The following is a 26,066-nucleotide window of genomic DNA, read 5'->3' as shown; positions in this document are numbered from 1 at the left end:
GGCAGCTGAGGGCAATTAATACATCCATCCAGTCCCTGGAAGCCAAGATTGACTCCTTCATAGCAACAAGTGCCCTCAATAGCCACATCATTGCTTTGTTAGCTAACCATCAAAACCTTGCCAGGAACAACCATGCTGCCTTGCTGGCACTCACAAATGTTGTTGGGAACATGGAAGTCACATCTTCTGCCTCTGATGTGTGTATGCCTCAGGCTATTATTATCTCTAAGGTGTCTCCCACTCAATCAATAAATCAATCAGGGATTTGTAGAGTGTGGCTATTCACCCATGAGGGTATCAAGGTGCTGGGTGAGGAAGGGGGGGTGATGAGGATCATTTGAAGAGCCAGGTCTTGAGTTCCTTCCTGAACTGAGACAGGGTGGGAGATTCCTGAGGTAGATGGGGAGGGTGTTCTAGGCTTGCTGGTGGTATGGGAGAAGGATCTTCCTCCGCCTGTGGTTTTCCAGATGCAGGGGACCTTGGTGAGGACCTGGTCGGCGGAACGGAGTTGTCTGGCGGGAGTGTAGAAGGAGAGTCTGTGGTTGAGGTAGGCTGGTCCGGCGCCATGTAGGGAATTGTAGGCATGGGTCAGGAGCTTGAAGGTGATTCTCTTGTTGATCAGCATCCAGTGTAGGTCTCTTAGGAGGCGGGGAGGTATGGCTGTGTTGTGAGGCCTTCTTGATGGGATGGGCGGAGGCGTTCTGGATGTGTTGTAGTCTTTTCTGGGTCTTGGCAGTGGTTCCGGCTTAGAGAGCATTGCGGTAGTTGAGGTGGCTGCTGACAGTGGCCTGGGTGACTATCCTTCTGGCTTTGGTGGATATCCATTTGTAGATCTTTTGAAGCATGCACAGGGTGTGGAAGCAACCTGATGAGACGCGCTCACCTGTACATTCATTGAGAGCGATGAGTCTAAGATGATGCCCAGGTTGCGGGCATGGTCGGTGAGGGTGGGGACGTTTCCGAGGGCGGAGGGCCACCAGGACTCGTTCAAGGTGGAGGGTGTGGAGCCGAGGATGAGGACTTCTGTTTTGTCCGAGTTCAGTTTGAGGCAACTATCTTTCATCCTGGCGGCGGCTGCTTTTATTCCTTCATGGAAATTGTTTTTGGCAGTTGTCGGGTGTCGGGTTGTTGCTGAGGGAGACTATCAGTTGGGTGTCGTCAGCATAGGAGACAATGTTGAGTGTGTGGCTTCTGACGATGACGGGTAGTGGGCTCATTTAGAGTTTGAAGAGGGTGGGACTCAGCGAGAATCCTTGGGGGATGCCACTGCTGATCTTGGTGACTTCCGAGAGAAAGGGGGGAGTTGGACCCTCTGTGTTCTGCCGGTGAGGAACAAGGAGAGCCATTGCAGTGCTGAGTCTCGGATTCCAGCATTGCAGAGGCAGGTGCGTAGTGTGTCGTGTCAGACTGTTTCAAAGGTGGCAGAAAGGTCTAGGAGAATGAGGGTGACGGTCTTGCCTCGGTCGAGGAGGGTGCGGATTTGCTCTATGGTGGCGAGGAGGGCGGTCTCGGTGCTCAAAAGCCACAACTTCAAGGGGAGGCAGAACAGGCATCAGAGGACGAAAATGTATACTTACCCAGTTTCCAAAGAAGAGCATCTTCATAAACATTTGGGAATGCCCCCTGTCCAGTTTTCCTATCTGTCCTGTGTAAGACATCATGCCACCTGCTTTTTTTTCTAGCAAGGGCAGTACTCTTTATCTGTGCTGCCCTTGATTTTGTCCACTCATGCACCTAAATCCATTGCAACACCTGATAATGGAAATGTTTTCCTTCTCACTGATCTCACTACACAATACCTATTTGATTAGAAATATTTTTTTGTTAAAGGTTTTACAAAGATGCCTACTCACACATTGTAATGTGAGGAAACCTCTCATGGAAAATAAATATGAAATGTGGAAAGCAAACTGAGATTTGTATGATTGTTCCTCCAAGGTCTATATATATTGCAACTCTAAGCCCCCCATTGTTACTTTTGTTAAGGTGACAAAGAATGATAATTGCACATGATGTCTTTGTGTGTGCAAATACAGCAATTCTACCCATTACAATGGTATGACAAGCAATGTGTACCTTATCAATGTCATGTTAGGGTACATCAAAAAGATGCATTATCTAGGTAGAAACAAAGTAAGAAGGTTTAGACAAAGTGCACACAAAAGTACCTACTATAAATGGGAAGTGTGAGGCATGGGAGCTCAAAACATTGTACTAAATGTCACTATCAGTGTTGCAAAATAATTATTACAACATAATTTCCACATGTTAAAATGTCTCTGCTCACAAACTGCATAATCAACAATACCAACCTCTCGATGGTTGTACCAGTACTAGCCAGATAGCCATGCCCTTTGTCCTCATGGATTAGCATTGTACTTGTGCCACAGAAGGAAGCACAAGGGCAACCCAATACTTTAAATGACAGTGAGCAAGTTCACATTGCCTTCCCCTGTGTATACTGACATGTGTTGGGTAACAAAACACAGGCCAAAATAAATGACATGTTGCTCTGCCTCAGAGAACCCACACTTGTTGAGTGTGAGTGCACCCAGCCAACGTCACTGGAGAGGAGGTGCCAGCAACATCCAGTTCCCCCCCAGAAGAGGCCCACAGTGATGACAGCTGCTCTGGATGCCTGGATCTGGATGACCAACCTGGCCCATCAGGGATCTCCGGACAGTCGGTTACCTAGGCACCACAGAGCCTCACCCATCAGGAAACACCAGCACAGCACCCACCCAGCGGACCCATACCTCTGTCCCAGGACACATCAATCAGCAGTGCGTCCACCACTGAAGGGACCCCAGGCCAACCCACAAATACAGGACAGTCAGGGACCTGGGGTCAGTGGCAGCGGGCACACGGTTCAGGGGACAGAGGCACAGGACAACAGGGAAGCTGGAAGGACTGCTGTGCAACGGGGGAGGGCAGGCCCAGGGAACCGACTCTCAAGGAGGCACTCACTGCGATTCTGGGAGCATACCAACATTCCCAGGATACACTGGGCCAGATACTGGACAAGATGCAGGAGAAGAGGTGGCTGCAGGAGGGACAGTACCTGGGGATCAGGGAGGACTTGAAGGACATCAACACCACTCTGGTCACCATTTCACGGGTGCTGGCAGACATGGCCACCACTATGAGGGAGGCAGGTGCACACCACCGGGCCCCTGACACTAACTAAACCGATGAACAGCCTTCCACCTCCGCTGCTGCAGTGGACAGGAGGCCCAGCCACAGGACCAACAGGCCACCAGCAACCCTCCCCCTGCAGAAGGAGAACTACCCTGCAAACTTTACCTGCAATCCAGGTAGAAGCCAGAGACTGTTGCCAAGACCCCCACCAGGAAATAAGATTCTCCTGAATGTCACCCTTGTGTCCCACCCTGTCACCCTGTCCACCTTGAACTGCCATTGCTCCCCTTCCTGTGCCCCCTTGGACAATGCACCTGTGATCCAAATGGACTGGACTCTATCCTGGACTTTTCTCCACCATCACCCCAGACCATTGCACATCCCGTCTACTTCTTAGCACTACAATAAACACCCTTTGAAAAAATACAAGTATAGAGTATGTCAAATGATTTAAGTATGTATTCATTTAACAAGGTTTAAACATTACAATTCAACTGTATAGTAATGTATACATAGGAATAACCGTAGTTGGCTGCAGTCAACACACCAGGAGCGATAGAGGGGCACAAATATCTGCAAATAGAGATGCCAAAGGGTACAGTGAGTGGCCATAGAAGTGTGAAAATCAGCCTGACAGTGACAATGTCAAACTCAAAACTGTCTGTTAAATGTTAAGTTACACTGTCTTACCTGTGTGTCATTGGAAGTATTGACAAATGATTGTACTTCTGTTGTCCTCATCCTCATCCTCTGCCTTCTCATCTTCACTGTCCACAGAGTCCACTGCTGCACAAGGCCATCTCCAGCCGCATCCTCCTGCAGAAAAGGTACCTGGTGATGTAAGGCAAGGTTGTGCAACATACAGCATGCCACGATGATCTGGCAGACCTTCTTTGGTAAGTAGTACAGGGATCCACCTGTTAGATGAAGGCAACGATACCTGGCCTTCAGGAGGCCGAATGCCGTCTCTATCATTATTCTTGTTCACCCATGTGCCTCATTGTAATGTTCCTCTGCCCTTGTCCTGGGATTGCTCACAGGGATCAGTAGGTTGGGGTAACCAGAGTCACCTACAAATATTGAGGGACAACTTTGAGCCACACACTAACCCTTAGGGCTCACACCATACCCATACACGAACATCCACTGGGTGGGAATCAGGACTCACCTACTAGCCACACCCTGTGCCTCTGGAGTTGAGCCATCGCATGTGGGATACTGGTATTCCTCAGGATAAAGGCATCAAGTACAGACCCAGGATATTTTACATTGACATGGGAGATGTACTGGTCTGCCAGGCACACTATCTGCACATTCATTGAGTGAAAGCTCTTTCGATTACTGAACACCTGTTCATTTCGCCGTGAGGGGGACAAATGCAATATGTGTACCATCAATTGCCCCAATAATGTTGGGGATATGTCCCATTGCATAGAAATCAGCTTTCACTGTTACCAAATCCTCCACCTGGGGGAAAACGATGTAGCTGTGCATGTGTTTAATCAGGGCAGACAACACTCTGGTCAGCACTATTGAGAACATTGGGTGAGACATTCCTGCTGCCAAGCCCACTGTAACTTGGAAGGAGCCAGTTGCCAGGAAATGGAGCACAGATATGACTTGCACAAGAGGGGGGATTCAGGTGGGGTGGCAGATAGCAGAGATTAGGTCAGGCTCCAATTGGGCACACAGCTCTTTGATTGTGGCCCTGTCCAGTTTATAGATGAGGATAATGTGCCTGTCCTCCATTGTTGCCAAGTCCACCAGGGGTCGGTACACAGGGGGATGTCTCCATCTCCTATTCATCCGCAGCGGTTGCAATCTGTGGGGCAAAATGGTGAGCAGCTGGTCAGTAGCTCATATTTCCAACCACTACACTTTATTGCATGTTGTGATTGTAACGGTATATTGTTGGAGAGGTCCAAATGGTGCATATGTGTACTGTGACGCAGTTAGGTGCCATGGCCTGTACCCCCCCGAAATGACGCCTGCCTGTACTGTATGGAGGGACATGTGGAAACGAGGTAATTCCGCTGACGTTGTGTGCCGGTGCAGGAGGTGGTCGAGAACTCCTCATTGGTTATCATTGGGCCCTATGGGGTACAGTGGCCAATGGTGATGTACGGCGGCGGTAACGGTACGCACCGCCGTGTAAGTGACTGCCATTGTTTATCTGTTCCCTCACTTGCTACCTGACCTTCAACAGGAGAGGACCAACACTGCATGTGCTGATGTGACCTGCGTCTGGAACCTACCATGGCTCGTGTCACTGGGGAAAGGGCCCCTGCCTTCACCTCAGCGGAGTTGGAGCGACTGGTGGATGGAGTCCTACCCCAGTACCGACTGCTATATGGGCCTCTAGACCAACAGGTGAGTACACTGTGAGCACAATGCATGGGGCATGACTGAATGGAGTGGTGTGTGTAGGGGGGAGTTGGTGGATGGGCCATGGGCAGCATGCAGCATGTATGCTGGGCCATGTCTGTGTGTATGGGGATGGGAAGGGCTATGGTAGGCCATGAGTGTAACAGGAAGGACGGTCGGACTAATACCATCCCCTGTGTCCATTTCTCTGCAGGTCATTGCCCATCAGAAAAAGGGTATATGGTGTGCCATCACCAAGGATGTGTGGAACCTGGGGGTCTCTGGCAGGCGGAGCGCCCACTGTCGGAAACCGTGGGAGGATCTGAGACGCTGGGCACGGAGGACGGCGGAGGCCCAGCTGGGGATTGCCTCCCAATGAGGAAGGGGTGCCCATCGAACCCTGAACTCCTGATCCCCCTGTTGGCCCGCATATTGGCGGTGGTCTATCCAGAGCTGGATGGGTACTTGGGGGCATCACAGCAGCCACAAGGGGTAATTACAGTGCCCCAATGTACAACTTGCGCATAGTGGGGTGGTATCCAGGTAGGGGATGTGGGACTGTGGGGGCCCCTAGGCCAGGCCTGACATTGCAGGGTAGGTCCCATGTTGGGCAGGGTTCTGATGTAAAATTCGTCCAACCAAGCTAGTAGGCGTTCACTACTGGGCAGGGGTCTTTGGGTCTCAGGTATGCTGCAATTGGCGTTAGGTGTTCCTGTCCATGGGCTGGTGACTAGCATTGTGCCTGGTAGTGCATTGCCTAGTGCATAGGACTGTTCCCTGTGTGTGAGTGTTTTGTGTACGCCAACAGTGTGTTGGTGCCACCATTCACCAAGTGTATCCTTTGACTCTTCCCCCCCTTTTTATTTTGTCACCATGTCCTTCTGTGCATTAGCATCATCTGCCAGAGGAGCTGAGGCACCAGTGACGGCGGGAGCTACATCCTCCAGGACCCAGGATGCCGAATCCACCGATGGTGAGGGCACCAGTGGGACGGAGGGCGAGGGGAGCACCACTGCGGAGACTGGAGGGGACAGTTCTGACAGTGATACCTCCACCGATGAGACCTCCCTGGTGCTGCCCTGAGTGAGGAGGCTATTGACCTCCTGCGATCCATCTCTGTTGGGCAGTCATCCATCATGAATGCCACCCAGGGGCTGGCAGCCCAAATGCAACAGACAAATGCCTTCCTGGGGGGCATGCACACTGACATGGTGGGCTAACAGATATCAATCCAGGCTCTGGGCTCCTCTTTGACGGCAGCCATGTCCCTGTTTCCACCCTCCAACTTCTTCTACCCAATCGCACTCCCCTCAACCCCAACCTATCCCAAGCGCACAGGCAGACCAGCATGCACACAAGACAACACACAAAAGTGGCTCAGGCAAACACAAGCACCACACATCATCCCACAGGCACTCACACAAACACCATCCAGAATCAGACATACCAACATCCACCGCCTCCACTGTGTCCCCCTCTTCCTCGTCATCCACCTCCCTCCCAGTTTCGTCTCCACTCACACCTGCATGCCCTATATCCTCATCCACTACCACCATCACCAGCACGCCTATCACTACACACCCCTCACTGGCAGTCACCACCCCCACATCCATGTACACATCCACTGTGTCCTCTCCCACTGTGTCTGTGCCCCCTCCTCCCAAAGTACCCAACCGCAAGCACTCACACACCCAACAGCCATCCACCTCACAACAGCATCCAGCCCATGCACCTGCACCCAAACACAGCAGACTGACACCTCCTATCACCACTCCCTCTTCCTCCACTCCCAAACCTCTTCCCTGCCCCTACCCCCGTCCTTCATGTCAGGCCAGGGTGGTCAGAACCTAGGCGAGCACCTCAGCCACCCACTCCACGGCCACAGTAGTGTTCACAGCTACTCCAGGTGGGAGAGTATACCGGGCACCAGGCAGCCACACTGAAAGGGTGCCTGCACCAGGTACTGCAAGGAAGGGCAATGAGGCACCCCAGCTGCTTCAAGGAAGGTTAAGAAGGCACCCCCAGCTGCTATAAGGAAGGGCAAGGAGGCACCCCCGGCTGCTACAGGGAAGGGCAAGGAGCAATCCCCGGCTGCTGACAGGAAGGGCAAGGGGCCTGCACCAGCAGGCAGGAACTAGAAGAGGCCTGGTGCTGGGACTCATTCGGAACCCCCACCATCAACCATGGTGGTTCAGCCATCCGATGCTTCAAGGGAAGGGCTGGAACCTCCCCTCACCACTGCTAGAACCGCCACCAGCACCACTGCCAGCATCAGCAGCCCCAGTAGGCAGCCGTCCGAGGCTGCAGGGGAATGGCTGGAGCCTCCCCCCACCACTGCCAGCACCTCCACCAGCACCACTGCCAGCAGCAGCAGCCCCAGTGGGCAGGTGTCAGAGGCTGGAGGGGATGGGATGGAGCCTCCCCCCACCACTGCCAGCACCACCACCAGCTCCGCCACCAGCACCAGCACCGCCACCAGCGCCACCACCAGCACCACCGTCAGCATCAGCAGCCCCAGTGGGCAGCCGTCCGAGGCTGCAGGGGAACGACCAGAGCCTCCCCCCACCACTGCCAGCACCGCCACCAGCTCTGCCACCAGCAGCCCCAATGGGCAGCCATCCGAGGCTGCAGGGGATGGGCTTGAGCCTCCCTCCAACACTGCCTGCTCCACCAGCAGCACCACCACTGCCACCACTGAGCAGCCGTCACCGCTGGCGGACAGTGTGTAGTCCTGCGTCCACGGGCTGTTGTGCGGCCTGGCACCAGTAAATCCTGTGGGTGTGACACATAGGTGAGAGACTGTGACCTTGCACTCCCCAAGATCTGCATCACTGGGCACACTGCCCCCTCCAGAACCAGTGGAGAAGCCATCCACTTACCCAATCCTTCCCAGGGTAAAGCTCACTAGGCACAATACCCCCTCTAGAGCCAGTGGAAAAGCCATCCACTCACCCCATCCTTCCCAGGATTTAGCTTTCTGGGCACAATGCCCCCTCCAGAACCAGTGGTAGAAGCCATCCACTCACCCCATCCTCCTCAGAATGAAGCTCTCTCCTGGCACAATGCCAACTCCAGAACCAGTAGAGAAGCCATCCACTCCCTCCATCCTCTACAGGATGAAGCTCACTGGGCACGATTTCACCTCCAGAACCAGTGGAGAAGCCATCCACTCACCCCATCCTTCCCAGGATGAAGCTCACTGGGCACAAAGCCCCTGCCAGAACCAGTGGAAGTAGTCACCCACTTAAGAGACTGTGGCCTTGCACTCCCCAGGACCAAGCAGTGGGCAAACCACCCACTTGAGAGACTGTGGCTTTGCACTCCCAGGAACAAGCAGTGAGCAAACCACTCTCTTGAGAGACTGTGGCTTTGTACTTCCCAGGAAGAAGCAGTGGGCAAACTACCCACTTAAGAGACTGTTGTTTTGCACTCCCCAGGAACAAGCAGTGGGCAAACCACCCACTTGAGGGACTGTGGCTTTGCACTCCCCAGGACCAAGCAGTCGGCAAATCACCCACTTGAGAGACTGTGGCTTTGCACCCCCCCAGGACCAAGCAGTGGGCAAATCACCCACTTGAGAGACTGTGGCCTTGCACTCCCCAGGGACAGGCAGTGGGCAAACAACCCACTTGAGAGACTGTGGCCTTGCACTCCCCAGGACAGCACGTAGGGCATGTAGCCCCCCCCAGGACCAGTGGCATTGTACCATCTTCTGGCTGAGGTGCCCCCCCGTTCCCCATCCCAATGAGGTGCCTGTCTATTTTCGACCTGATGCCCCAGCAGTGTTCTATCCGTGTTGCAGGAGTGAGGTGGGGCCTTGGCCTATGTGCTGTGGCCCTGTGGCCCATGGACATGGAGGACTGGGCAGTGTCCCTACATTTGTAAATATGTATATATGTTTGAATTTGGATGCACTTATTTATAGTGTTTTATCTCATTACACTCGCTTTCTTCAAATCAGTTTGTCCTTGCATTATTCCTGAGGGGCACGGGGTAAATATGTTATGTTGCTGCATCTGCTTGTGTGTATGGTGTTGGGGGTGGGTGTGTTGCGTGTGTGTGTTACTCTCTTTTTCCTCCCACCTCCCTTGTGTGGTAGACGGAAGTACTCACGGTGTTGGTGTTCGTAATGGTGGAGAAGGTAGACGAGCATGGGGAGACATGCAGCTCGGGCTCCATGGCGTCGTGGTTGTTCCCTGAGTCTCCAGAGGTGAGTCGTTTCCCTTCTGTGCAGTGTTTCCACAAGGCTTTTGATGTCGTTGGTACCGCCCCAGAAAAGGTGGTGGATTGGCTGGTGATAATACAGTGGGCGGAACATTGTCTTCCACCTGGCTGTTGGCGGTTACCGCCGTGGTGCTTGTTGATTCCGCCCTGGCGGTCGGTGTGTTATAGTGGCTGTCTGTCAGAGCGGTTTCCAGCATGGTCATAATTCCATTGTTGTTACCGCCGGCCTGTTGGTGGTATTACCGCCACTTTATCACCAACTGCCAGGGTTGTGATGAGGGCCTAAGTTTGGTCTAAATAGTATGACTACCTTTCAATTTTGTAAGGGCTTTCATTATCCAATCATATGTTGTTTTGTCATTCTGATGTACTGCTTAAGACTGTGAAGTTACCACAGTATACTGTGGCACAATATATAACTAAGTTTTTGTGTTCTATAACTTTAACACAACTGAAACAATTTATATCTACTAACAAAAAGGATCTTTTCCACCCCAAAATCTGTATTCCTGCCAAATTTCAGTAACAAAGATTCAACAATTTGCTCACAACGTCTGTTTAAATTACAGTCTATGACAGCACACTCTATGTCATGTCACTCCATTGTATGACATACCACTCTAATCTATGACTGTTCACTCCCTGACACTCCACACGACTCAACTCTACAACATGTCACTCCACTCAACTCTATGCTTTTCAACTCAATGCCACTCGAATCTATGCCACTCAACTCTATGCCACTCCACTCTAAGCTGATCCACTCTACATAGCTCCACTCTATGCCACTCCACTCCATGCTCGTCCACTCTGCAGCACTCCCCTCTATGCAACTCTACTGTACGCCACTCCACTCTACGCCACTCCACTCTACATGAATCCACTCTACACCACTCTATACCACTCAACTGTATGCTATTCCATTCTGTCACTCTACTCTACATTATTTCATTCTACACCCCTCCACTTAAAGCCACTTCACTCTATTCCCCTCCACTCTATGTCACACCACTCTATGCCACTCTACTGTATGCCACTCGACTCTATGCCACTCCACTCTACACTATTCCACTCTATGCCACTTCACACTATGCCACTCTGTATCTCTCCACTCTATGCTATTCCACTCTACACCACTCCACTCTCTTCCACTCTACTCTACATCACTCCATTCTATACCACTCGAGTCCAGCCCACTCAATGCCACTCCACTCTATGTCAGTCTACTGTACGCTATTCCAATCTATGGTTGTGAAATCTATGTCACTCCACTCTACGCCATTCCACTCTAAGCCACTCAACTCTATGCCACTCCACTCTGTGCCACTTTATTCTAAACTGTTCCATTCTAAGCCACTCCAATCTATGAGCGTCCACTCTACAGCCCTCCACTCTATGCCACTATACTGTGCGCCACTCCACTATATTCCACCACATTCTACGATGTTCTACTCTATGCCACCATATTCCACTCCACTCTATGCCGTTTCACTGTATACCACCCCACTCGGTCACTCTACTGAATGCTATTCCACTCTATACCAGTCCACTGTTTGTCAGTCCTCTACCCTAGTCCAGTCTATGCCTCTCCACTCTACTCCACTCCACTTTACACTGTTACACTCTATGCTAATCCACTCTATACCACTCTATTGTACTACACTTCACGCCACTCCACTTTAAACAAGCCCACTTTTTCGCCACTCCACGTCACTCAACACAACTCCACTCTACACTACTCCACTGTACACCACTCCATTCTGTGCTATTCCACTCTATGCCACTCCACTCTATGCTATTCCACTGTGCACCACTCCACTGCATGTTACTCTACTCTTATCACTCTACTGTACGCTCTTCTACTCAGTGCTAGTCCATTCTCTACCTGTTCACTCTATGTTATTCTACTCTATGCCATTCCACTCTACTCCACTCCACACCATTCCACTCTATGCCACTCCACTCTAAGTCACTCTACTGTTTGATACTCCCCTTTAAACCACTCTACTCTATGCCACTGTACACCACTCGACTCTATGCAACTGCAATCAATGCCACTCCACTCTACACGACTCCACTCTATGCTATTTCACTCTACACCACTCTACTCTACATCACTTGACTGTACACTACTCCTTAGTACACCACTCCACCCTGTTCCATTCCAATCTATGCTATTTCAATTTACCCCAGTCTGTGTCACTCCCCTCTAGGCTATTCCACTGTACACCACTCAACTCTATGACACTCCCCTGTATACTGCTCTGCTCGACACCACTCCACTCCATGCTATTCATTCTACCCACTCACCTCTATGCCCTTCCACTCTACACTACTCCACGTTATGCTACTCCACTATATGCCACTCTTCGCCACTGCACTGTACACTATTTTACTCTACATCACTTCACTGTACGCCATTCCACTTTACGTTATTCTGCTCTATTCCACTCCAATGTATGCCTCCCACTCTATGCTATTCCACTTTATGCCATTCCACTCTATACTACTCCACTCTATGCTATTCCACTTTACACCACTCAACTCTCTGCCACTCCACTCTTTGCCACTCCACTCTATGCTATTCCACTCTACGTCAGTCCACTTTATGCCACTCTAGTCTATGCCACTCTCCTTCTGCCCACTCAATGCCATTCCACTCTTTGCCACTTCACTCTGTGCCACTCTACTCCACTCCACTCTGTGCCACTCCATTCTACACTATTCCACTGTACCCCACTCTGCTCTGCACAGCTCTGTGGAGTTTTTTGGAACTCCGTGCTCCGTACGGAGTGTGGAGTTGGCAAAACTCTGTCATCAAAGCGGAATGCATTGCATACCCCTACGCTATCCCCCTCCACTCTACTCTGCGCCACTCTATTCCACTCCACTCTATGCTTCAACACTCTGCACTATTCCACTCTATGGTACTCCACTGTTCACCCCTCCATTCTACGCTTTCCTGCTTCATGCTATTCCATTGTACCCCACTTGATTCTATTCCACTTTATACCACTCCACTCTACACCACTCAACTCTATGCCGCTCCACGCTACGCTTTCCACTGTAAGCCATTACACTCAATGCCACTCTACTCTATACCACTCCTCTCTGCACTATTCCACTTTACGCAACTCCACTCTACACTAATCAGCTCTACACCACCCCACTCAATCCTAGTCAACTCTAGGCCATTCTACTCTATGCACTGCACCCTACTCTGCGCTATTGCACTTCACATCACTAAGCTCTACGTCACTAAAATCTGCACTGTATGCCAGTCCACTCTATGCTGTTCCACTGTACGCCACTTGACTCTACACCACACAGCTTTCCACCACTCCACCCTAAACCACTCCACACTATGCTATTCCATTCTATGCCACTCCACTCTAAGCCACTCCATTCCACTCCACTCTATGCCATTCCACTATACACTACTCCACTCTATGCCACTCAACTCTGCACTCTAAGCCACTCCTCGCTACAATATTCCACTTTATGCCACTCCACTTCATGCCACTCCATTCTATGCAACTCCACTGTGTGCCACAGCACTGTACGTCACAACGCCAATAGGGCCAGTGGTTTTTGGCAGGAACTATAGTGGGAGAGGGGTAAGTGGATTTGCGTTCTGAGACCAGACTCCCATTCTTAAAAAATGCTACAGTATCAATGGACTGAGAAGAAGTGTTACAAAAACTACAAGTGCATGCTGCAATGGCATTCACCAGTAAAGCCCTTCCTGTGAATTGGAGGACACTGGTCAAGGAGCAAGTACAGATTGGGTAAGCTACGCATCAGTGTGGGAGGCAGGTGGACACTTTTTATCAGAGTTACAACAGTGCTACGAGTGGATATTTGGCATAGGCAGACAAGGCAGAAGGGTGTGAAGCCAAGAGGAAAATGGTTACAGGGTCCCTATTTGGAACCTGCATTCAACTTAAAGGGCAAACACCAATCACCCCTACAGACAGCAGGCACCAGTCACCCCCATGGATAGCAGAGGACTAATACAAAAGTTGCAGAAGTGATCCAGAAAATAATTAAATAAGTGGTGGGAGGCTACATCACTGCAGCAGTATGTGGGGACACAAAGGGCCCCCAAGAGGTTTAAGAATCTGCACTGTTCCCTCCTATGGAGACCTGAATCCTCTTATGCTAGAGGAATGGCATGACAACAATGAAGAATGTTCAAAACGCATGGTGGGGATCTTGATTACATTTGCGTGGAGAGACAGAGTGAAATTAATGGGAGAGATCAATGAGAATCTGAAGGAGCTTAAAAAGCAGTTGGATCAACATGAGAGGGAGGAATTGAAAGCACCCATGTATATGAGATTGGATGAATGTGAAGCAGAGATCAATGAAAGGAAGCAGCGAAAATTTGTGTGTGACTGTCATTACAATGAATCTGGACATGTCCTGATCTTTTCCCGGCCGTACGCCCATATTTTTACACAAGAAATTGTTATTTTCATGAAAATTAAACAAGATATTCCAACCACAGGAGTGGCGTCGGACACATAGAAGGAGAGTGTCATATCTGGTGTCAGTAAAACATCTACCAGTGATCTGGACCGTAAAAATGAGACACAGAGGAGTTTTTTTTAAATAACTTTAACTCTTAAGCAAGGGGAGAAATCAAGTAAAACAGAAACAAGGCTACCCAGGAGATAGAGGTGGAAAAGGGTGAAGAAGACCAGAAGAGGCAGGAAAGGAAGGAGATAAAACCCCAGAAAATGACAGAATCTGATGGTAAGTGACTTCTCTAATATATGTTTAACAAAGGAAGAGTTGACCATCTTGGGTTTGGGTTTGTCTTTTTGGCCCAGTAAGAAGAATGATTGCACTGGTGTAAGAATTGATCTTTACAAATTTGTAAGTAAATTGAAACTGAAAAAATATTTTTAGTTAAAGCAAGGAAAATTCAGTAAGTCACAGAGCATTCCTAACCCCAGTAGAGAAGCATGTACTACACTTACAGTAAGTGATGTGGATACTTTAAATGCACTAATTGATTTGTCCAATGAGTCTGTGATCAATGTTAAATATGTTGTTATTAAGAATGACTATGATGTGGTCTTTGACAGTTGAAGTCTCAGTGGCTTCAAAGTCAAATCTACTTTTGTCCCGCCTTCCTCGACTGACGCTATAGATGTGTTTCATGATGCCATGATGGTGGACCTCAACAAATTATGTAGAAAACAGTACCAGAGGAGAGGCAATTTAAGTTGGTCACAACTACATGCTTTGAGAGCATTGGGAAATCACTGCAGTATAGTGATGCACCCCTCTGATAAATGGGGCAAAGTTGTAGTGCCACCAAATGAAACATATGTGAAAGAAGTCTATCACCAGTCATCAGACAATAACTACTATAGTGCCAGCTTGAGGAACGAGTATGCAGCTGCATGCAATAAATACATTTTATTTTATTTGATACATCATCAGATCAAGGTCTGACTGAACTTGAGAAGTATTGTTTTTTGAAGTGTGCCCATCCTGTGATACCTGTCCTCTACTTACTACCCAAAGTCCACAAAGATAGTGGGAATCCACCAGGCAGACCTAAAATGTCCTTCAGGGGCAGTTTTCTGGAGAATACATCAAAATATGTGGACAATTTCCTACCTCACTTTGTTGAAGCTTTGCCCTCATATATTAAGGTTACCCAGAACGTTCTTGCACGTATAGAAGACATAACCTTTAAAGAGTCCTATTTGCTGATCACCATGGATGCATGTGCACTCTCTACAAGTACTGTTCACAACATGGGGATCCAGGCCTGCAAAAAAAAAAATTCTGTGCTAGGACCCTGGGTATACCTTACACACTGAAATATTGTTAACCATGATTTGATTTTCTGCATAGCAACTATTTTGGTTTAATGAAATACATACCTGCACAGACAAGAAATAGCTATGAGCACCTGCTTCGCCACCAGCTATATCAACTTAGTAATGGGATAGTGGGAGGGGTAGGTGTCCTGGGACCCAGAAATGGCAAAATACAGTTTGCATGTAATAACATGGATAGGATTTATTGATGATCTTTTTATCATCTGAGAAGGGGACATAAACTTGGAGAGTTTGTTGACATATGAGATCAGTGATAGTTGTGTCCATACTTCTTAGATGTGAAGGTCAGTGTTGTCAAGGATACCCTAAGTACAAAACATTTTTTTTAAACGCCTACAGGGAGCAGCGTTCTACACGCGGGGAGCAGTCATCCTGCAAAACTTACATCGAGTATCCCATATGGAGAACTATTATGAATTAAGGAAAACTGCAGTTCACTTCAAAATATTGACCAAGAACAAACTCAAAGGATCCAGATATTTCAGGCTGGAGGATATCACACTTGTGTGCTTGACGAGGCAAAAACTAGGTTGACCCTAAAAGATCAGAAGAAATTAAATTTTCCTTCCAAAGGACAAGGTAATATTGAAGATAAACCCAGGTTCATCACTACAATTGATGTTCAATCAAATGAAATACAACAGATAACAAAGAAGAATTTGCACATTCATCTAACAGATAGTCATGTTCAGAAATGAATTGGCCCTAACCCTAGCATGACATATAGAAGAAATATATATAGAAATATAGAAGAAATAACTCAATAGGAGACAAACTTGTGAAATCCCAGGTTAACAGTAGTGATCATATACGGGGTATTGACATAAAGGGTTTCTTCATTTATGAAAATTACAAGGCCTGCAAATTTAGCTAAACTGTGATCAGGTACAATGTACTATTTTCCAATAAGCCTACGTACATTATTGATTTTTAATCATGCAAATCTGACTTTGATAGTAATATCCAGAATGTGAAGAAGAGAAAATTGGAAACATTAGAGTTATACACAGTAGAAATGATTTGTACCCAGTAGCTTGTCACTTTGAGGATCAACATGAGAGTTACCCTAACAAACTAAAATTCTTTGTCAAAAATTCTTTGTCATAGACAGGATGAAGGGCATTAAAAGGGGTGTTGACAAAGAACTCCAGTTGAGGTGGTTTGAGTCTAGATATATAATTAATCTCAAGTCCAGATTTACTAAAAGGCTCATAAGGATGAGGAGTTAAGTGTTCGCTTAGGCTGAGATCATCGATACAAGATATGATGATGTACATTTGGTACTGTGGTTTGGCTGTATATTCTCTTGGCTTCTGCTACAGTGTTGTATGTTTATAATCTTAGTTTTAGATAAAGTAACAGTAGAATATACACATTTTGTTATGCTTTCCAGTAAGCAAGCCTGTGGATTTTTCATACACCTAAGTGAATATGTCTCAGTTGAATAGGTTAAGATTTTCAACTTGTTAGTACACTTGAGCATGATGGGTTTATTTATGCTTTTTGTTTTGTGATCTGGTATAGGAATGATTGTTCTTGCCTTCATATTCATGGCATATTATGATAATTTAAACCATTATACATTTTTATTACATATGCCCACTTAGGCGTGATGCTTTTTTCATGTGTTACATTATTAATGATTGACGTTATATGCATCTTATCCTATCCATCATGGTGACCATTTTCAATATTGTATCATACCTAATTATTTGTCCTTTGTCAATGTTGTATTCATTTCAAATAACTTTATTCCAGCCAAAGCCATAGACGTTTCTACCATAAAAACATAAATAAGTATAGCAGCATACATCTGATTAAAACATAAGGGCACAATAAAATACTAGTAATTGAAGATATGCCCTGTGCAATGAAAAAGGGACAGATTACATGTGTCCCACAGATCACTAAAACAGACTCAATTGATTGCAGCTCTTCTTTTTTCCCACATAAAGCCCAAAAATCTGGCTACCCCACAAACAAAGTACAGGAATCTGTTTTCAATATCCTCAGTGCTACAGGATGGCTAGCTGTGCCAAGAAGTCTGCAAAAAGGAGTTAACCAAGCTGAGAGAAGCTGTGAGTATGCCGAGCACACAAACAACTCATGGGTAACCATTTCGGGATGATCAGTACAAAAGGGGCATTCTGCTGAGCCAGCGCCAGACCAGGTTGCAGTAATTTACCTAAGGGGAAGTGACCTTACTCTAAACTGGTGATAGAGTTTCCTATCTCACAGGACTGTAATAAAGTCCCAAATTGACTTTAGCCATGTACAGATTTCAAATATAGGAAACTCCCTGACAATGAGGAACCCACCACTTTCTGCTCCTCTTTGTCAAGTGTATAGGCACAATAAAGTTTATTCAAAGCATTCTTGGAAGGGATAGGAACTACTCAGGGTAGTTGCCAGCATTCACCAAGGCCGAATGAAGACAACAATTTCTTCATAAATCGCAACCACAGAATTCTGTTAAATCTGTCCAAATTGAAGATGTCTTGCAAGGTTGCGACATAATGGACCAGCTCTGGGGTGGTTCATAATCTCTGCCAGAATAGAAAGGGACATAGCAAGGGACATAAAGGATCCCTTAAGGCTAGCTTTTTAGCACCAATATCTAAAACCAGTGGAAGCAATGGGGTGCTTGGAGGAAGGTTAAGCTATCAGTCTTAGGAATCGATCCTCTGAAAGCTCTAAAACAGAGATGTCACTGAAGCCCCACAACTCAGCGTCATCTAGTGAAATTCCAAGGCCCTTTGCCTCATACATCCATAAGTCTGTGCTATTGGCTTTGTGAATGAGGCACGATGTTCTCTTAAAATGGCCCAAACAGCTTGTCTATGTTTCAAAGACGCCAAACTAGCATGAGGGCACCATGGCATTTTTGATGAGGGCCTAATCCCCAAATAATCAACAGAGTCCACCCTCTCTATGGCTCCGCTCCAAACTCTAGCCTGCCCTTGGGATTTCTATGAAGACTGATCGCCATAAACTTGGTTTTGGTGGCATTTATTACCAGGCCATATTCCTTGTAAACATTACCAAATTTATGGAGAAGGCTTTGCAGACCATTCAGGGTTTTTTAAATCAATAGAGTGTTGTCTGCAAACAACAAGATAGGGCTTTTGAAGTTAGCAATGGTGGGATCATCGGCAGGGCAATCAGCTAAGTAATCCTCAAGGACATTTGGATATAGGGAGAAAAGAGTGGGGGACAGTAAACACCCTGTCACAGACCTTTCAGAACTGGGATCTTTTAATTTAACTTGCCCTGAGCATTCCATCTAACACGGGCATGATTCTTTTCATGGAGTGTTATAGACAAAATATCAAGAGGCATACCCATCTACTTCAGGCCCTTCCACAGCCTCAACCTCAGAACTAGATCAAAAATTTAGATCTACAAAGGCAATAAACAAGTTGCCCCTGTCAATCCAAGCCTTCTTCCAATACATCAAAACAAACAGAAAAAACTGGTCTATCATTGATGTTTTGGCCCTAAACCCTGATTTAAACTGGCTTAGGATATCTTTCTCTGAAATCCAGGCCCGGATCTTTGCTAGAACCATACAGCTGAAGATTTGTTGAATTTTATCAATAAGGCTAATTGGCCTATAGTTACCAGGTAGAGACTTGTCCCACTTTTTATATACCGGAATAACCACAGCCCCTTGCCAAGATTCCGGGATTGGGGAGCCGGATGCAATTACGTTCGATAAATCTAGAATGTAATCAGTCCAGTCGTCGATTTCATGCACAAAGACTTCTACTGGAAAGTCATCAGGCCTGGGACATGACTACTCGCAAAGGAGGACAGGGAAGCAATTACATCTTCTTTCCTGAATGGAGGAGAGTTAAAATTCTGGAGTCTACTATTCAACAAGGCGTCCACAGTTGTGGCAACAATTTCCTCATGGTAGAAGGATTAAATATTGATTAAACCATTCGGAGAAGAGGACATGGTTCTGAGGTTCAAGGCCTTGTGGGTTGGCACCACTGGCAACTATCCTCCAGAATCTCAAATTTTCCTTCAGAGTGCATGCATCTGCTAAAGCTTGCCACCTATTTTTGTCCCATTATCTCCTAGCATTTGATAAGCTTTGCTTAAATTCCTTTCTGGCTCCTGAAATCAGAAGGGTATTTTTAAACTTTGATGCCTATACTCTTTGCTAAACCAACCATTATTATTTGATGGATACTTCTTCTTAGTGGGGGGAGATGTAAAACAAGGCAGCTATGTCCCAGAAAAGTTAGTTGTGCAACACACTAAAATCCAAGATATCACTCCAATCCCCCATACTTCCCAAGATCCTAGATAATGGCACTCTTAATTTGCTCCTAATGAGTGTTAAAATTGACAGTTTAAGGGTGACCTGTCGCCACTTGAGGCGACGCCTATCTTTTATGCATTGCACCATTCCAGTGTGGGGTAGGACAGAAGGCTCCACTAGGTGCTTAGCAAACATTGCATGCATCGTAAGAGACAGAGGATTGTGGTCTCCTTTGACCCTTTCCTGCACTGCGATATGCACAACTTGAGACCAGAACCTTAAGTCGACCAAGATGTAGTCAATGTGACTTTAGAAATATGGTTGTTGAATGTGCATGCCACCCTAGAATAGGATTTTGTGCGGCCATTTTTTTCCTTAACGCCCAGGTCAAGAGTAAGTGCTTTTAGTTTCTGGGCAGCTTGTGTACACCTTCTAATTGAAGCTAGCTCCAGCAATGGAATTTCCCAATCTTCCTCCTTCTCTGCAGTGATTTCAATATCATCCTGGTCAAGGGGTTCGAATGTAGTAATAAAGTCCCCAGGAATAATCAAGTTGAAACATGGTCTAAGATATCCAAGTAAGCCTCGAACAGCTGGATAGTTGCAGAGACACTGCTCCCTGGAAGCCAATGAGCAAAGATGTTTTAAAGCCTCACACTGTTACCCCTGCCCCAACTTAGTTCAATGGCCAATATATCATGGGAGTTAACCACATGCAGTTTGTTTTTACAGCTTAACGAGGTCTTTGCCTAAATTGTTAGCCTGCCCATAGGCCTCCCTGACTTACTCAATATAGCGGGGACTTGATTAGATAAATACTCAACTTTGAATAAGGGCTCAATATACCACGTTTTCTGGAAGAGGCACATATCATGATTATCAATATGATCACCCCATGATGGTTGTGACAACTTTGCCTTAAGACCGGTCACATTCCAGGAAACCACAGTGGTCATAGGGGGAAAATAGATTTTGGAGGAGCTTGACAGGGAGAACCCCCCCACTGGACCAGCGAACCTTTGTCTACTACTTCTAAATAAACAGGATCATAATATGTATCCGTTGGACCAAGTGAAACAAAAGTTTTGCATTGATGATTTGAGAATCGGACCAAGTTATCGGCCCAAATCGAGTAGAAATTCTTCTCATCAGTACTTGGAACACTACCTGTCCAAGCAGGCAACCTGCTCACAAGTAACAGAGTGCTAGCTACTGATACATTACTGCCCCAGCTACATGCCGCATGAATATCACTAGCTGAATCGAGATTGTAAGTAGGGATCGACATGCTTTGATGTTACTCTATACTACCCACAGAGACTGGGACACAAGATATAGGCCGTCATTACAACCTTGGCGGTCGGACGAGGCAGATTCAGACTGCCGGGACAACCATGGCAGTAAACTGCCGGTCCCTGCATTGTGACCGCAGCGCTACCACTGCTGTCAAAATATGGCGATTTGTACCACCAGCCTGTTGGCGGTATGATCACCACTTCAACCCTGGATGAAGCCCATAGTGTCACTACTGGAATGAGTTTGGCATGGGGATACAGACCTCGCACTGACACACAGCCTATCGTTGAGTCAGCCATTTTCCTCTAACCACGAAAGTGCCATAAACCTGTTCCCAGCCAATGTCTGATCTAGGTTTTAGGAAAAGCAGTGTATTTCAGTGACCCCCTGTATCCACGATTTAGGGGCTGTATCCTTATAGAAATAACCTAAAGGGACAACAATTATTTGTCTTGGCCCAGCACCAAAATTATTAGCATGCCAGAGAATATCCCCAGAGACTGGGGGTCTGTGAAAAATAATGATGATACAGTTCCTTTGGGACTGCCTAAGTAACAAACCTACTCCCCCTACTCTTGGTACAAAAATGATTTCATCAGGGAAGTTAAAAGCAGTGCCCACATACCTATAACGCTAAACGACTTTCGTTTTTTAATTCTAAAGTGGTCTCAGAAGAACCCAGAGGCAAGCATGGGACATTAGCTAAGACTGCCAAATGGGGGCAAGATGTGAGTGGTAAATTTATCACCGGAAGGGGTACCCCAAAGCTAGTACCCCCTCCCGATCGAAGAGGCATAACAGACATTCCTCTTGTTCTTGTAATTAATACAGCAACTACCTTTTTGAGCATTACATAGGTTGGAATGCACCAGAGCACATGGCACATTATCACTACCCCTAGGAGGCATTCCCCTCAGGGTGGGCCTAGTGGCAGCTTCCTTTATACTGGGGTGAATTTAGCAGCCCCAGTGTGTATTGGGTAAGCAGACCTTCCCATGCGAACTGATTTTGTACAGGGCATTCTCTAGAGCTGTGAGCCGAACATGCAAGGGTGCAATTTACAATCAAGCAGCTTACTCAGTGGCTCAGAAATACTATCCCAAAATAGATCTATCGATACTCGGGATACCAGATGCAATAGAACTTGGTAGATTAGATTTTAGCGCCTTTGGTTTGGAAGATTCGGAAGTCCCCTTCCTTCATTTAACAACTGGACCAGGATCAGGAGAGGAGCTGGCAACAGCAGCACAAGATTCAGCACTGCCATAGGCAGGCCTACTCCAGCTAAACAACACATCTTCAGTCCCCCCATTAAGATGAAGAGCAGAAGAATCAGGAGCTTGAGCCACCACTAGGCTATCAACCATTGGGGCACTCCCGAAGGCGGTGACAGTCTTATACGGTATGCTGAAAGCGAAAGCTGAGAAGCCGCATTTCTAGCTGAAAAAGAAAGACTTCTTTCAGCCAACTGTATTTCCTTGGCAATAATGTCAACCATCTGTACCACAGTACTGTCAATGGGATGGTTAGTATATGGCTGAGGGGGCTTCGTGGTTGCCAATGGAGCTTTTATTTTTCCCATCTTCTAACAGTAAACTCAGGGCCACAATAAGAAAAATAGAATTAACGTAATAAGGGTGAACACTGTACCTTAATTCAGCTCAGTTTCCCCAACCACAATGCAGATGGAGGCATCGAGAGTCAAATGGGGTGTACTAGCCCAGACTCTTCCGGAAAATGACGGACAAAGACCGGGCTGGTCTTGGCACGGGCACGTACACTGTGGAACACTGATGGTGTTTTTGTGAGCATTTCCTGGCTCCAACCACCTTGCTGAAGTATGGGGGACAAAGTCCCACTCCAGAATAGTGGCAGCAGCAAAAGTTCATGAACGAGGCAGCAAGACGCTGTAGACACAACCTGAGCTGTGGCACACCAGTGGTGCTTTTGTGCATGTCTCCTGGCTCTCCCCACCTCACTGAAGTCTGGGGGACAAAGTTCCAACCTCGACTATTGGCAGCAGCAAAGGTTCACATGGCAGGCAGCGAGCCTATGTCGACTCAACCCGTGCTGCAGGACACCAATTGCACTTTGGTGTGCTGCCACGGGCCCAGTCCACCTCGCTGAAGTCTGGAGGACGAAGTCCCACCCCAGACTAGTGCCAGCAGCAAAAGTTCATGCAGCAGGCAGCAAGCTGCTGTAGACACAAACCCTTGTTGCATTAATTTACTTTTTAAAATTATTGGCAACATCTGACACGTGTGATTAAGGGATACTAATTAATAGTAAGTATTGTATTTTTGTGTGTGCATCATATTTTGATTTTTAACGTGCACAGGACTGATACAAATATGCCAAATCTTGAATATTTTTGCATTAATTGTACTTTTGATCAGTGCTGCATGTGTTCTGTCCATGCCTGTTTTCTTGTCCCTTGTTAAAGTTGCATGTATTAACTAATTGCTCTTTAAAAAAGTAGCTATGGGCATTGACTAACACCCGTGACCAAGGCTTTCAGCCGAAGCTCGTAAGGTGCTACATGTCCCTGCCACTAATAAAATGTCCACTTAATGTACTACTGTGAGCACACTGCCTTGTATCTTCATTGACGATTTTCCTTTATTTGATCTTCCAGTTTCCCACCCTGGTTACAGCACAACACTGACAAGAAGGTCAGTGTGTAATAGCCTGCAATATACATCTCCAGATTAGAAAGCAACACCAGCAGGCCACTCCATAGATATTGTGCATTTATTTCATTTTCTTCACGCATATAGAGGAAGACAGAGCACGCTTCACCCTGAACGGTCATAATCACATGACACCTCATTCATCAGTGAAAGCATTTATACAATAGTGAAAACAAACTACAGAGACACATTGATCTTAAAACCATCCAAATGTATATGATGACATGGAACGGTTACAAATCAATTACTGTACAGGAAAAACAATGTATGCTTGAAGAGACAGAAGTCTGTTAATTTCATTAATGAAACAGGCATGTATTGTTCAACTTCCTTAAATGTATTTTCATAACATGTCTCTACTGATAATCCACCTATTTGGCTCACACTTAATTCATACCATTATCTTAAAGTGAAAGTGCTATGGTGACCAAGGTGTTCAGTCCCCATCAGAAGACTATCATTCTGATTTCAATTTGATGAGGTCAGCTTACCTATGTTAATTCATTGTTGTACCTACTCAGCAAGGCCTCAGACTCAAAGCAATGAGTCTTGGCTTTAGTATTCACAATACTCAAAAGTCAGTTACCCAATTCTTTCTCTCACGTACCGAGTTAAGGTAGTGGACCACTCTTTGATGCAGTAAAGTTCTCTACTTAAATGTCATGGGTACAATCCAATTGTGTGATAATCAAGATTACTGAGGTAAGACATCATACGCTTTGACTAAAAAAACATATATACAGGTCATATACAAGTGGGAAGACATCTCTTCGTCACAATACATTCCAAACGTGGCTACTGTATTGATGTCTATCATCAGACGCTGTTCTCGTCTTCCTAAAGACAGAGGCCCTCATTCTGACCTTGGCGGGCGGCGGAGGCCGCCCGCCAAAGTCCCGCCGTCAGGTTACCGTTCCGCGGTCGAAAGACCGCGGCGGTAATTCTGACTTTCCCGCTGGGCTGGCGGGCGGTCGCCTTCAGGCCGCCCGCCAGCCCAGCGGGAAAGAGGCTTCCACGATGAAGCCGGCTCGGAATCGAGCCGGCGGAGTGGAAGCTGTGCGACGGGTGCAGTTGCACCCGTCGCGTATTTCACTGTCTGCGCAGCAGACAGTGAAATACATTTAGGGGCCCTCTTACGGGGGCCCCTGCAATGCCCATGCCAGTGGCATGGGCACTGCAGGGGCCCCCAGGGGCCCCGCGACCCCCCCTACCGCCATCCGGATCCCGGCGGTCGGACCGCCGGGATCTGGATGGCGGTAGGGGGGGTCGGAATCCCCTCGGCGGCGCAGCAAGCTGCGCCGCCTTGGAGGATTCAATGGGGCGGCGGTACACTGGCGGGAGCCCGCCAGTGTTGCCGGTCCGACCGCGGCTTTACCGCCGCGGTCAGAATCCCCATTGGAGCACCGCCGGCCTGTCGGCGGTGCTCCCGCGGTCCTCCGCCCTGGCGGTCTTTGACCGCCAGGGTCAGAATGACCGCCAGTGTCTTGAAAAAAGAGTCTTTATCGTGTTTAGCTGTATTATAATTTGATTCTTGATTGTTAATTGCCCTTGATATGCTCAATAATTTGCTTCTTAACCGGAAAAGTGGTGCTTCCAAAGTACAGTTTTGGATAAAGACAGCTAATGCCATAAACTATAATCTCGGTGTTGCACGTAATGTGTTTCTTAATCTGGTACTTCATACCATCATTTGGATCTAAAAATTCAAAGATTCTTTGTAGCTATGCTAAGGATCTTGTTGGAATAGCCCTTCCCCTTAAACCTAATGATCACCTCGCACCGTGTTTGAATGAATGTGCTTTCAGTGTTACAATTTTGCTGGACTGTCACAAATTCACCATGTGGAATTGATCATCTAAATGGGGGTGAGTTGCAGCTATATGAGTGTAGAATAGACTTCCCTGCTGTTTCCTTCCTATGCATGTAGTCTCAATTTTGGTATTCGCATAACGTAGATCAAGGAAGATGGTATATTGCTGTGGGTTGCATGATGTTGGTCTCCAGGTCACGTGATGTTGATACACTCTCACTGATGTGAGATTCTACATATTGTTTGAATTGTAAACATTCCCTGTGGGACAGTTTCTCTGGCCGGCATGGGAGGTGGTCACCAGAGAGGCCGTTTCACTAAAGATTAGCATATTGACGTATAAATATATGTGTCCGTGCGATGTGCGACTATGTCCAGAGGTGCAATGGAAGTCCGAAGCTCTGACTTATCAGC

The sequence above is a fragment of the Pleurodeles waltl genome, chromosome 5, assembly GCF_031143425.1.
Source record: "Pleurodeles waltl isolate 20211129_DDA chromosome 5, aPleWal1.hap1.20221129, whole genome shotgun sequence".
Classification (NCBI taxonomy): Eukaryota; Metazoa; Chordata; class Amphibia; order Caudata; family Salamandridae; genus Pleurodeles; species Pleurodeles waltl.
Note: the sequence above shows the minus strand (reverse complement) of the source record.